We start from the raw sequence: 13,945 nt of genomic DNA, 5'->3' as shown, positions 1-13,945 counted from the left end.
AATGGACCTGACAGAAATTGAGCGTCAGCGTCAGTTCTGGCAGGCCAAGTAGTCAAGGCGTTGCTAACCGCTATGGGCGTCAGCTGATCAGCTGTCAACTCCCTTCGCACTCCCCTCGCACTCCCCTCGCTTCTAAATGGCTACATCCAAACAGGGCGCCTTATTTAAAGCTGCTTTAGTTATTCCTAACTGCTTGCTGCTCGCATTTATGCAACCCACCTCCTCCCCTGCTCCACCCTGTCGTGTATAACATGGCATAGGCTTTATGTCATAGTTGCCTGCTCTGTTCATATGGGGGAATAGTTAGCTCGCTCAGTGTTAAACTGTGTGAGCGCCCCCTAATGCTGCTGCTGTCCCCAGGCTCACTGCTCTTTCATGGTGCTCATGAAAGGTCTGGGGACCCCTCTGAACAGAGCCATACCGCCAAATTTAATTGGTAATATATTCAATAAAATTGCCTAAAGAATTTGTATTGCCTGTGTTTGGACCTGACAGAAATTCATTTAATTGGTTGGGATAACATTTTGGGAATGGTGGTAAAGTTTGCCCTGTCTCTGAAGTCCTAGGTTATTTAATGTGATGTTCATATGTGATAATAAACGATGCGAATCAATATTGTGTCACTTTAGGCTTCACAAATAATAATCCCTAAATACTATATTTGGACAGGTTGTAGGCCTATTACGCAATAGGCTATCCAACGAAAATGACTATTAATTAAGTAGACATGGTATGTAAGAAACGTGTGGATAGCTGGGATTTTTGCTGCACCCAGTGTGAATTTGCAGCTTGTTAAGCCTAGGCTACATTTGCAGGCAGACGAAATGAAGCCAACGCAAGTTAAACTTCCGATAGAAGCGCACGTCCCTCGGGTATTGTGGTTCGAGCAGGCATAGACTCTGCAACTGTTGTTGGACATTTGACTTTTGCCTCGACTGGCAGCCTGAACATTTAAATCAAATGCATAGCCTAATCATGTCAATGTTGCAAGAAAGCAAACGAAATAAGTCATTGACATTTGTTTCGTTTTAAATCACTTGGGGAGACAGGTTATATGATCCAGATGTTGCGTTCTACAGAACTACAGCCTGTGCTTAAAATAGTCTTCATACACAAAGCAATGAGTAGGCTAATAATTGGATATAGGTCATGCATCTGCCAAAGTGTATGGTCATAGTCAGTTACTTTAAGGTAATTACTTGGCACCCCGCATATACGGCAAATATAGCCTAATATGACAACATTAACATTTTTCTTTTATTTACCACAAAGTCCGGTAATACAGCCTAAACCATGTAGGCATTAAGTCAAGTATCAGTAGCTTAATCCAAGTAGTTAGTTGTTTTATTTGTCGTCTTCCAGAAATGCAAACCAACATGGACGCGCGAGGACGCTCGTGCCCAACACTAAACTCGTGCATGAGCTGTCATCTACCAATCAGCATGTAAAAACTGGTGCCGGAAGTTGCAACCATGTAACGCCATGTTTTCAAAAATGTCGGCGGCCAAATGCCATGCTAAGTGGCTGAAGCTAACCCTTCAAATCCTGACCCCCTGGCTACAACAGCGGCGCTCGGGGAGCAGTGAGGGGTTAGGTGCCTTGCTCAAGGGCACTTCAGCCGTTCCTACTGGTCAGGGTTCGAACCGGCAACCCTCCGGTTACAAGTCTGAAGCGCTTACCAGTGGGCCAATTTGTCTCCATCTTTTACTCCGTCCCCCACTCTTGAAACTTTTGTGTATACTTGTTTAGCATGCCTGTGTGTGTGTGTGCAGCTGCACAGAAAGTAGCCTACTGGCGCTGCAAAGGTGAGTAGATTGTAGAATAGCCAAAAAAGTTGTAGCATTGTTATAAAACCTTTAAAATCTCTAAACAATCACAAGTAGGGCAGTTCATCACAGTTCATCCATTGCAACTGGATTGACCCAGGTAAAAAAGTAGTATACTTTAGTGTGTTAGAAATATGATTAAAGTACATGAAGTATAAAGCAAGTATGCTTACACGTTTTGTACTTTATGTAAAGTATGTTTAATGTGTACTTTTAGAAAGTATACTTCAAAGTAGATGTTATTAAGTTCAACTTCAGTGTACTAAAATTAAATATACTTATTGTGCAATATTCAAAGTGTTTTTGTAATGTACTTTTTAAAAGTGTACTTTGTTGTTAGTGTATTTTAAATGGTAAAGAAGTTTATTTAGTTTAAGTGTATTAAATTGCTAATACTTAGAGTTGTAATATAGTGTACTTATGGAAAGTATATTTTTTGGTAGGCCTAATACATTGTTTGTATAGTTTCATAGTCATAGTATTAAGTTCAACTTCAGTGTACTAAAATTAAATATACTTATTGTGCAATATTCAAAGTGTTTTTGTAATGTAGTTTTTAAAAGTGTACTTTGTTGTTAGTGTATTTTAAATGATAAATAAGTTTATTTAGTTTAAGTGTATTAAATTGCTAATACTTAGAGTTGTAATATAGTGTACTTATGGAAAGTATATTTTTTTGGTAGGCCTAATACATTGTTTGTATAGTTTCATAGTTATCTCACCTTTAATAAAATACTAATGTGTGTAACTTTTAGGCCTGATATGTCAGCCGCATGGATGGCAATGTGCAATAACCTAGCCTAGAGACATACTGATCTATCAGTTTTGGTCATCAAATAATATTTTTTCTTTTGTTGATTTTGTGTCTTAGTAAGGTAGTAGCCTATACGTTTGTGATGTAGTAGAGGTTGTGAGAGGATGAATGTGGCATTTTGTTAAATTTATAGGCAACACAGTTAAATGTATAGGCAGTCCAGTTGACCAATAACATGGCTGTTTGAATTTGAAATGGAGTGGGCAGATCTGTGCAGCTTTAGAGCAAAACGTGGTGTGAGCAAACATTAACGTTATTTCATACAGTCTATGCTTGTAACTTTATTTGCAAGACAGATGGACTGTAGAGACCAGAAAATGCATACGTTTACGGTCCGTATAAGTTTACAGGTTTGTCCAAATTAAAGATACCATAAATTCTAGTCATGCCAGAGACGTTGGTCCTACAGAGCCAGAAGGACTCGTCATATGAGGTAACAAGGGCTGAAGCCAGTTGGATCTAAAGTGCCAAGTTATTCGTTATCAGGTGAGTCCCAAAGCATATTGTTAAATGATTCTGATGTAGCTTACTCTTTATGACCTTCGGTAGTCTTTGGAGAAGTTAAATTGATGGCTTAGCAATCTTTCAAGAGTGTTTTTATCCTTGCTAGTACAAGCAATGCCAGATCACGTTAGCTAATTTAGCTAACGTTAACGTCATATACGTCGACCAGATCCCTATCAAGAAGAAAACTACATTAGCCTGCTTTGTGTTTGTGGGATTATTGACAAGCGTTGGCTAGCACTAACGTTAGACAAACTATGATGGAAGAAAGTGTGTTCTTTATTAAGCAACGTTTGCCTAAAGTTCACCAATGTTCTTTAATATTATGTGTGGTGTACACTAAGTTAACTCACAGAAAGGAGGATAGTGCTAGGCTAGTCACACTTCACATTCATTAGGCATGCTAATGACATTGTAGCTGTTTTTTTCTTTAATCGTGGAGACATCTTTTAAAATGAGTCTACAGGACAAATGACATGCATTTTATGAAGTAGAACGTTTTTTTTCCACCATTGATATTATAGGGGGAATTAAACCTGGTGTTCTACTAAGTTAGTGCTATGAAGCTTAGGCTACATGATTGATATTATGCCTTGGTTTATGCGATAGATTTAGTTTTTTTTATTATTATTTGTGTTTGACAGAGCATTCAAGTTCATTTCATGGTAGTGTTTGTAATTTACCTAGTTTTAATCTGTAGCCTAACTATGTTTTTACAGGTGTTCCTGGATAGTTTTGAAACCGAGATGTCTGAACGCCTCAAATAATCAGCAGTAAAGGTAAATATTCTTCATCCAGGACCTTATCCCATTACTCTTAAAGCATAACTCAAGCTAAAATGCAACCTAGGGTCTTTTTGTGAATGTACCTGAGTCAAACTTTCTTTTGAAAGCATAATTAAGTCAGAAGCGCCACCATTAAGCTTGACTGTATTGTCGTTTCTGGGTCAAATGCCATTTTGAATGGGAGTCGTAGGGGCAGAACTATTTTGATTCATGCATCAAAATAGTAGGCTAGTGCCCCTACGACTCCCATTTAAAATGCCATTTGACCCGAAAACGATAATACGGTTGTATTGGAAACAAAGGAATCTAAGGTAATCAAATGCAGAAAACAGGGTGGTTGCACTTATATCGGTGCCAAGGTGCACAACGCTTTAAGGAAAGACTACCTGGCCAGGTCTACCCATACCAGGATGGCAAACAGATGGTGTCAATACCTATTTGACCCATAAAAAGTAAATGTCAAATAGGTACAGATAATCTGTATTAATCTCATCATTGCCAATGGATTTCTGTGTAAAATATTGTTTATCTTGTAAAATGTTTTCCATCTTCTTTCTGTTCACAGACAACAGAGACAAATTCTCTAATACCAAGGTCAATGCATTTGACTGCTGTCCAGCCCCGGGTTGCCACCGAAAACTTTATGCATCTTGGACTGGAAGATGGTGTGCTAGTAAGGAAGCTAGCTACCACAGCTTTTGCCACCACATCTCAGTATTGGGAGGGAAGTTCACTCACTACACAACTCTACCAGCTGTACCTTTCCTCCTCAGCCATGATCCGTAACCACCATGGTTTTCTTTCTGGGCCAGAAGACTTTGCAAACAAATAAGCAATAAATGATCATGCATTACACATTTAGCCATGTTAGACTGTTAAGTTGTTGGCTGTAGGCTGGGTGTCCAGTAAACAATTTCAAGCTTAGAGGGCAAATTCTCTCACCTAGGAGGGTAAACAACTTTTGTTTTTCATGAAATCTGCATTTTGAATTGATGGTCTACCAATGAGGCTGTAGAGTATCGCGACACAATAGTGTCAAAAAGCACTTGCGCGATGAAACATGCATTCGGGTGTATTATATTATATATTATTTCACACACGTAAATATTAAATGTGTGCGCGCAAATTCTCTCTGCGCGTGCGCACTCAGAGGAAACTGCTCCCCAAGCATGGAAAAAAATGCTGCGAGCGAGGAGGAATCTGACCAGCGCTCCAAACAGCCACTCGAAAAATCTATGCATGTGAAATAATATAATACGGCCAAATGCATGTTTTATCGCGTTACCACATCCAACTTGAAAAGATATGCTCAAGAGATCCATAACTTTCAGAAAAATGTTTTACTTTTGTTATGGATGAATATTATGTTTTGTTTTCATTCATGTCAATAAAATGTTTTTCTCATAATCAAAGTGCAATTTGTCATGTAACAGAATAGGTAGGAGAGTACTAATAGTACAATTTTAAAGCACACTAATATTATACTTAAATTGCATGCCTTTATAATGCTTAAAGTATCTTAAGACTATACTTTTATTAACATAACTGCAAACTTTCAAGGCACTTATTGTAGTCAGGAAGTACATTTGAAGTTAATTTAAAATATTACAGAAGCATGCCAAATGAATAGAAATTAGGATGATAAGAGTGTATTCAAAATACACTACTACACTATTATTAGTTATATAGTAATGCCTTTTAAGTACATTTCCAATACACTTGGGATGTTTCAAAATTGTACTGCGACTGTGTTTCGAATGCTCATAAAATATCTTTTTGTATAATGTACTTAAGAACACTTAAAGTTTGAAAAAAGTTGTTCCATTTTAGCACACTAATTACACTCAAAGTATAGTCAAGTTGGTACACTTGGATTTGACGAAAAAAGTACAAACGGTACTTAGTACACTTTCAAAAAGTATACTTTTAATAGTTTTTTTTTTTACCTGGGGATGAAAGGTCACTTACACCTGTAGGCTACATTGTATTTGGGAAAAGCAGAAGGTATCAGCATAATGTTATATTTTTATTTATTTATTTATTAATAAACAAAAACATCTCTGTCAGTTCCATGCAGTTTTCAACAGCTATCAGAAGCAAAGGTCATTTTTGGATGGATGGATTTTTTGTGAATGTTTCTTCTTCTACATACGATTTTAGTCATCTTTAGTTCATATATGATACTTTATTGTCAATGCACAAATTAAGTACCAGTAGTCTGAAACGAAATGCAGTTTTACATCTAACCAGTGGTGCAAATAACTGACATGTCCAAATGAGCCTTCATGAAATGCGTCGCTAGACTGTTCATAAACATTTTAACGGGCCAAGTTGAAGAGCTGTTGTTCGTTATTGTTCGTGCAAATATAGGCTGATTCATGTTCCCTTGCATTGTGTAACTAAGGCCCATGGCTAGTCTGACTTTCACCAGACCAAGCTCAATCTTTTAAGAAATAAAAAAAAAATCGCCGGCAGATCAGGCTGGGTTCACCCATGGTAGGCGCCCGATATTCTTTAATTTTCCGATTGAGATATCCACGCTCTGGCTATTCTAAATGCAAAAATACATCAGGGAGTTATGACAAAACCGTAACTGTTAACAAACTAGATCCTAATAGAAAACTGTTAGCTTCCCTAAGCTACAGGTATAAGGCAGGCCTATTTACAACATAAATTGTCAATAGGCTATGCTGGCGACACCAATAAAATCTCCTTTGGAAATCAATGGCTTACACCTTAGTATCAAGCGGACTTACGCTGCCACATCGTGGCGAAAAGTTGTAATAAAATTCACGCAGCTCCATGAATCACGGAAAGCGCGAATGAAGTAGCCACTTCTAAATGGGACCCACTACACAGTAGCTTAAGTTGTGTTGCTAAAGCAGCCATAATGAAAGCCATAATGAAGCTGTCATTGTTTGGATACTTCACACACACACACATGCTTTTTAATCTCACAAACTACAACTACCAAGCTGGAATCAAAGCACATCGATTCCCCTCTCACCCTGCACGCACTTAAAACAAATAAACAGGCGTCTCAGTCTCACGTATGTAGTCTATAGCCATTTTCAATGACAAAATTGAAACAATTAGAGATAAGATTAATATCCAGTCAGTCTCACCAAATATTCATACTCCATTGCTGAACGGTAGCGAAAACATAATTGAATCACAGATGAGACGAACAACGTTGAATTAATTTGCACCTATTGACATATTACACCTCACTTCCACAATCTCTTCATCAAAATCTACAACTAGTCTACTAGATCCTATTCCTACTCATCTTCTGAAGACTGCTCTCCCTTTCTTGGATAATGCTTTGCTTCAGATTATAAATAACTTGCTGCTATCAGGCCATGTACCACAGTCGTTTAAGTTATCTGTCATTAAGCCATCCCTCAAAAATCAAAAAGCCTACCCTTGACCCTAACAATCTGGCCAACTATAGGCCTATATCTAATCTCCCTTTTTTGTCAAAAATACTAGAAAAAATAGTGTCGAAAAAAATTGGTACCTTCTTGCATATGAATAAAATCCAAGAATTATATCAGTCTGGTTTCAGAGCTCACCACAGTACTGAATCAGCCTTAGTTAAAGTTTTTAATGACCTCCTCATCGCTGCCGATAATGGACATATATCAGTATTGGTCCTCCTGGACCTCAGTGCTGCCTTTGACACCATAGACCACAACATACTACTCCACAGGCTTGAACATTCGATAGGCATTAAAGACTCAGCACTCGCTTGGTTTAGATCATACCTTTCTAACCGCAGACAATTTGTACAGTCTACCCAGACTATGGTAAAATATGGGGTGCCTCAAGGCTCAGTACTAGGGCCCCTGTTATTTTTCTCTCTATATGCTTCCTGTAGGCTCAGAAATTAGGAAACATGGCATTAAATTTCATTCTTATGCAGACGATACACAACTATACCTTTCCATAAAACCTGACGAATTGACTCCGTTAGTCAAACTTGACACATGTATATGAGACATAAAGACATGGATGACAAACAATTTCCTGCTTTTGAACTCCGATAAAACAGAAGTCATGGTTTTAGGTCCTAAAAAGATGAGGGATATCCTATCCTCATCACAGGCTACATTTACTGATCTCCGACTATCCTCATCCACATGTGTTAAAAATCTAGGAGTTACAATTGACCAAGACCTATCACTAAGTAATCACATAAAACAGATTACCAAAGCTTCATTTTTATCATTTAAGGAACATTTCAAAGATAAGGAAGTCTTTATCCCTACCAGACGCTGAGAAATTAATCCATGCTTTTGTCACCTCAAGGATTGATTATTGCAATGCTCTATACTCTGGCTGCAATAACACCTGTCTAAAGAGCTTACAGCTTATACAAAATGCAGCTGCTCGCACACTCACTAGAACTAAAAAATATGACCATATTTCCCCTATCCTGGCATCTCTACACTGGCTGCCTGTTAGAAGTCGCATTGACTTCAAAATATTACTTCTAACATACAAAGCCATTAATGGCCAGGCACCAGAATATATTAAAGATCTCCTAGTCCCATATAACCCACCCAGACCGCTACGATCACAGAATACTGGCCTACTTGTAATTCCAAGAATCTCAAAAACTACAGTAGGAGGCAGAGCTTTCAGCTATCGCGCACCCCTCCTCTGGAATAATCTTCCTACCTCAATTCGACTAGCAGACACCCTACCTATTCTTAAGTCTAGACTTAAAACATACCTCTTTACTGCCTCCCATAGTTAGGTATGGTGCGTGGAAATTCACCCACCTCAGGGTTGCAGACACCCTCCCCCTGCACCCTCCCCCTGCAGATACCCTCCCTATTTTTTAGTCTAGACTTAAAACATACCTCTTTACTGCCTCCCATAGTTAGGTATGGTGCGTGGAAATTCACCCACCTCAGGGTTTTTTGGAATGGACCACCCTGCTGAGTCCTCGTGTGACTGGCACCCCAGTTGCGCGTGCGATGGTGGTCACTGACCATACCTGCGCTGGTGTCGACTACCCCTCACCATGCCTTAGTTATGCTGCTATAGCATAGTGCTGTCATGGACTTTTCATGTGTCACGCCGTACAACCCCCCCCCCCCTCCTCTCCCCCCTTCTCTCTCTCTCTCTCTCAACTCTCCCTCTCTTGCCTATTCCCACCATGGTATACTGTAATATAGTACTACTGATTACTTATTGACATTTACCATTTTGATTTTCAGTAATACTAACCCACTCTACATCTCTCTTTCTTCCCCCTTACTGTACCTCACTTGTGAAGTATATCATCACCAGTCATCAACCATCCGTGTGTTGGCCCTCCTCTCACCCATCTCACCTGAAGTCCCATCCTCGACTGCCCTATTACTGCCCCCTATCTGGACTCCTGGCCCGTACAGCCTAGCGACCCACCACCAGCCTATGACAACTCTGCCCGGATTACTGGCCCGTCTGCCAACCCACCACATGCCCCTCGACAACTCCCTTCCCCTGGACAATTCCAACGCTGGACTATTGAACTTTCTGTCACTAAATCAGGAATAATTAATTACCATAACGGATACGTAATCATCCCACCTCTTGTAACTTTCAGCTCAAGTGCTTTTAACACCATGTCTTATTCTCTACACCCGACTATCATATGCATTTGTCATGTATACAGACCTTACTGTCATATACTGACCCTAGGCAGATGGGTCAGGCCCTTGAGTCGTGGATCTACTCGAGGTTTCTTCCTATATATATCTCCAATTCTAGGGAGTTTTTCCTCGCCCCTGTTACCCATGGGCCTCTCTCTTGCTTTTCTTTTCTTCCTTTCTTTCCTTCTTTCTCTGATTGCCTACATTCTGTAAAGCGCCATGATACATGTGTTATGTTTTGGCGCTCTATAAGCACAATAAATTAAATAGGCAAAACTGTATCAGACCGGTGTAATGTTGGTAAATCATCCATTGCACAGAATGATTTTGTAGCACGTGCAACAAATAATATTAGGATTATGTGTACAGCCCTGCTTCGGATACATCTCTCAAAGTGCGCTCTAAAATATTTGGTTAATTTTGAAAATAGAGTATTGAAGTAGCCTAGTGGGTGTTTGGGAATGAACGTTAGCTCAGATGCTTTTTGAGACTTTTTGTGGTCTTAATGCAACACTTTACAAAGCACTGACAGGGCCACCAAGGACTGTGACCAAATCAACAGCAGAAAAAAAACTATTTAGCAAGCAGAATCCCAGCCCGGTGTTTGCATCATAGCAGGTTATCTTTCAGGTATATTTTCCATTAGAAAACCATCACGTTAGGGAACGTTGTGGCTAACTTAGCTTGTTAGTAGGCCAGAATGAGATGACAGTCGAAAGATACAATAACAGTGCTGCTATCAATTTGCTTGGTATAACCGCATTTATAGTTTTCTACAAATGCAATCAAATTGGCCTCCATCACTCAACCAATGCTAACGGTAACATTATTGTACCTAGGTCCTTATTGATATTATAAGATTAACGTACCTGCAGTAAAAACCAAGCATGTCCGATAAAAATTCTCAGATTTATTTCGGCTTTAAGAAGAAATGGGAATTACATTTCATGTGAAAATCGTCCTATCCTTATCAGACGTTCTCTGCGGTAAACTACAGTCCTTGTAGGAAGCGTCCATTGTTTTTCCAACCCACTTTTATCTTCCAACAAAATTACGTCTCACTGCAACGATGCGCCATCTAGTGGACAAACGACTACGTATCGCCAATACTGGAAATGCAGCCATGATGATGATGAGGAATATTTGGCTTTCCTTTAATCCTACTGAATTTGTAATTATGTATCAGCTGTTCTAATTGCCGATAGATAGTATGTGGGTGCCTGTGTGTGTGTGAATGTGTATATGTGTGCACCGCCATCTACAGGCCAATGAGTGTACAGTCACTACACATGTACACATAACCTAAATACTTTTAGACCCCCCCATGGATAAAATTCTACGAAACTTGGCATACCCCCAGAGAATGCCAGGTTAATCATACACATAACATTTGGTGCAGTTCTGAACATCTTAACTGAAGATAGGGGCGATTAAAGCAGAATGATATTGCATTTAAATTTTTTACCGGGGGGGGGGTGCAAATCACAAATGAGTGATTATGGGCCAGGTTGATGTGGGCCCTTGAGACCAACATACCATAAAAATGTCTTCATCCTCGGTGCCATGGTTTAGGTAGTTATTTAGGAAAAACTGCATTTTTTGGGTTTCGGGGGGCCCAGCGCGGGGGGGGGGGGGGGGGGGGAGTGGCCCCCGGAGACCAAACGAAATTTTTCCGTAAAAGTCTAGTGGGGCTACATACCCACCAAATTTCATGTGCCCCGGTGGTTCGGTGTCCCGGGTATCGTTGACCAAAAATTCAGGAAGTAGATGAGGAAAAAAAAAAAAAAACTTTGACAATCCCTATATGACCGCTTCGCTAGCTTCGCTAGCAGCGGTCATAAATATATACACGGGTTTCCCGTTTACCAACAAAACTAGATGCGCGCGCAGCCTTGAGGCAGAAGACGCTTGGTGGCCGTCCACAACGTTATAAACTTAACCTAAATAGTCGGCTGCTGTAAGCTACAATCGGATTTTTTTGTATACCCCTGTTGTCTCAATGATAATAACATCTCATTTCAGACTATATTTCAAAGTTTGACGTTCATTTGGATTATTAATATAACATCATCGTATTTTGTCATTTTTGGCGAAGACATGCATTCCGTTAGGGATATTGAACATATTTAACATTCTCTAACCATTGTGATTTCGAATTGGTGCAGTTTTCAGCACAAAAACTCCTTTTATTCTTTTGCTCTTTTGCATTGCTCTATGCTGTTCTATGGTGCTTTCTGCCTCTTGGTTGCGCACGCATGTTTTCGTGACGTTCCATAGAAATCCATGTATAGACAAACGTGGATTAGGCAGTTATTATGACCGCCGCGCAGCGAAGCGGCGGTCATATAGGTTTAGTCAGATTTTTTTATTTATTTTTTATTTTTTATTTATTTATTTATTTATTTATTTTTTCTTTTTCGCATGCCCAAATTTCTGTCAATGATTCCCGGGACACTGAAAGACCGGGGTACACGAAACTTGGTGGGCATGTAACCCCACATGGATAGCATGGAACCATCGTTTTTCGTTTTGATCTGTAGCCCCCCCGCTGGACTGGACCCCCCGAAAGGAGGGTAGGGCAGACACAGTTTTCTGTGAATATCTCGAAAACCGTAGGGTTTAGGAGGACCATTTTTTTTTTGTATGTTGATCTCAAGGGGCCATGTCAACCCATTCCATAACCACTCATTTCATGTATAGCGCCACCTAGTTAAACACAAAAAAGTAAAAATGAGGTGTTGTAATTGAAGGTATCTGTGACCTAACAAAGTCAAAACTGTACAAAATTGGAAGTGTAGGATCATTATGACACCCTCTGTATGCACGCCAAGTTTCGTGGAATTCCGTTCATGGGGGGCCACACAATAAATTAATTTATGTTACTATACACCAACTGGCCTGTAGGTGGCCGGAGACAGTTTTCTGTGAATATCTCGAGAACCGTAGGGCCTAGGAGGTCCACCTTTTTTATGTATGTTGGTCTTAAGGGGGCATTCCATTACCACTTATTTTATGTATAGCGCCACCTAGTTAAAAATGAAAAAGCAAAAAATTAGATGTTTTCATCACAATATCTCTGGCTGACAAGGTCAAAACTGCACGAAATTAAAAGTGTAGGATCATTATGACGCCCTCCAAATGCATGCCAAGTTTTGTGTACTTTCGTTCATGGGGGGCCTTACAATAAAATAATTTATGTGTACATTTAGTGACGTACACCAACAAGGATTCCCGGGACACTGAAAGACCGGGGTACACAAAACTTGGTGGGCATGTACCCCCACATGGATAGCATGGAACCGTAATTTTTCGTTTTGATCTGTAGCCCCCCCGTTGGACTGGACCCCCCGAAAGAAGGGTAGGGCAGACACAGTTCTCTGTGAATATCTTGAGAACTGTAGGGCCTAGGATGACCATTTTTTTCCGTATGTTTGCCTCCAGGGGTCATGTTAACCCATTTCATGTGCACACATGTGCACAAACAGATACACACACACACACACACACATACATTCACAGTAATCATACGTATGACACATACTCACACAGTAGACATATGTACGCTTGCATGCACAGGCACATACGCAGGCACACACACAAGCACGCACACACACACACACACACACGCATAACATAAACATGTACATGCACACAATTCAAGAATTTCTCAGAATTATGAACAGGCAAGATGGAGGTGGGGTTGTATAAAATTAATTTTACATGTGAAATCTATGAACTAATCATGTTTTAGTACTTGTTGTCTAGCAGATATCAGTGAGAATTGAGTGTGGATAATGCAATTTAGTGAGACAGTTAGAATCATATAGGCCTTTCAGAGTGATTTATTTTTGTGGAAAAAATGTGCTGGACTGGGTGGCGGTCATATTTTGTACCGCTCTGCGGTACATCTAGTTCATTTCCTTCTTGTTCCTGCGACTTGGTGGGGCTATCGAGTCAAATTGGGACAATCTATCGCACTACATCCAACGTGTCAGTGTGTTGGTCAATAAATAGTTAACTTCTCCAGCAGCCGCTTGTAGTAGTAGATTTCCAAGCTAACCCGGCCTGTGTCAGTCTCTGTTAACTAGGCCTACTGTACAATGTAGAACAAAGTTTATTTGTTGCGGGATGCTTTGCGGGTGCTTAGCCTACACATATGCCTAACATAATATGACAGATAGTTAAGTTCACACTTCGCTATTGTGACTAAACTAGTCCACATCCCATGAACGCTTGCTGTGATTGCAAGTAATGCTGAAACACTGATGAGCTGTCATCCTTTACCAAAACCTCAAACAGCCGAATCTCCTCAAGTCACGTGGTATTAAGAGGACGGCCATCTTTCTAAAACACAAACAACAAGAGTAGCAA

The 13,945-nt window shown here is 39.9% G+C and overlaps 1 long non-coding RNA gene across 1 annotated transcript; it reads left to right on the top strand.

Moving 5' to 3' along the window:
* The first annotated feature begins 3,074 nt into the window (after positions 1-3,074).
* Positions 3,075-5,341, top strand: LOC143127948 (uncharacterized). Its single transcript, XR_012987741.1, has 3 exons — positions 3,075-3,126; positions 3,864-3,923; positions 4,495-5,341. It is a non-coding gene; the product is annotated as an uncharacterized LOC143127948 (long non-coding RNA).
* The last annotated feature ends 8,604 nt before the right edge of the window (positions 5,342-13,945 follow it).

The sequence above is a fragment of the Alosa pseudoharengus genome, unplaced genomic scaffold, assembly GCF_046254945.1.
Source record: "Alosa pseudoharengus isolate Yale_2024_CS ecotype anadromous, Long Island Sound unplaced genomic scaffold, YU_APseudo_1.1 YU_APseudo_1.1_scf_17, whole genome shotgun sequence".
In the NCBI taxonomy this organism is placed as follows: domain Eukaryota; kingdom Metazoa; phylum Chordata; class Actinopteri; order Clupeiformes; family Clupeidae; genus Alosa; species Alosa pseudoharengus.
The sequence above is the reverse complement of the archived record's forward strand: the minus strand, read 5'-3'. Positions and strand labels throughout refer to the sequence as shown.